The sequence below is a fragment of the Montipora foliosa genome, chromosome 6, assembly GCF_036669935.1.
Source record: "Montipora foliosa isolate CH-2021 chromosome 6, ASM3666993v2, whole genome shotgun sequence".
NCBI lineage: Eukaryota > Metazoa > Cnidaria > Anthozoa > Scleractinia > Acroporidae > Montipora > Montipora foliosa.
This window is the reverse complement of record NC_090874.1, coordinates 59,037,958-59,038,583: the sequence shown is the minus strand read 5'-3', so window position 1 is coordinate 59,038,583 and position 626 is coordinate 59,037,958. Positions and strand designations below refer to the sequence as shown.

Sequence of the window (626 nt, the reverse complement as noted above, 5' to 3'; positions counted from 1 at the left end):
AGTTGAGCAGGCAGCTAAAATTTATATCGAGAAAATGATTAGCTATTGAAAACGCAGTAATTATATTATATCACAAGTTTTATTAAAGTACGTTGCAGAATATAATCTTTTATTGGCTTTGAAAGCCCTTAGTATTTTAGTTAAATAAAAGAGAAAAACATTCTTGGTTGTCCAATTTACTGAGGAAGTAAGTCGTTTTTGTGGCAGTGCACTACATACTATGGCTATGTTCACACGGGACCGGTCCCAAATGGATCCCACCCGATTCTGGAACGGACCACTTCTGTTCACACGGGACCGATTTGTTACGGATCCGGCACTAGATCGAAGAGACCAAAGCAGCTGTTTCTACCACTTAAGCATGCGCAGAATGAAGGTGAAAGTTTTCAAAATGGCGCCCATGCTTAAATTGCGCTGCTAGTACCGAAAGGAACCGGTCCTGCTAGGGCCCGTTTCTCGAAAGTGCCGAAAACTTTTCGGGCCCGAAAAGCCATCTGTGAAATTGCCAACCTCTTGTTTTGGAAAACCGATCTTTTAACATGTTTTCAAGGTAACAAAAAGAAAAATAACTGTGAAGCTTGATGAATTAAATGCTCTCCGTTCTTGAGTTATAATGGGAATTGTGA

At 40.3% G+C, this 626-nt stretch overlaps 1 protein-coding gene across 1 annotated transcript in view; it reads right to left on the bottom strand.

Moving 5' to 3' along the window:
- The window catches only part of LOC138007953 (uncharacterized), a 6,522-nt gene extending 6,353 nt beyond the window's left edge, over window positions 1-169 (bottom strand). The window contains exon 1 of the mRNA XM_068855100.1: window positions 1-169. This exon is cut by the window's left edge and continues 6,353 nt beyond it. The gene's annotated coding sequence lies outside the window, so the exon portion shown is untranslated.
- Between the last annotated feature and the right edge of the window lie 457 nt (window positions 170-626).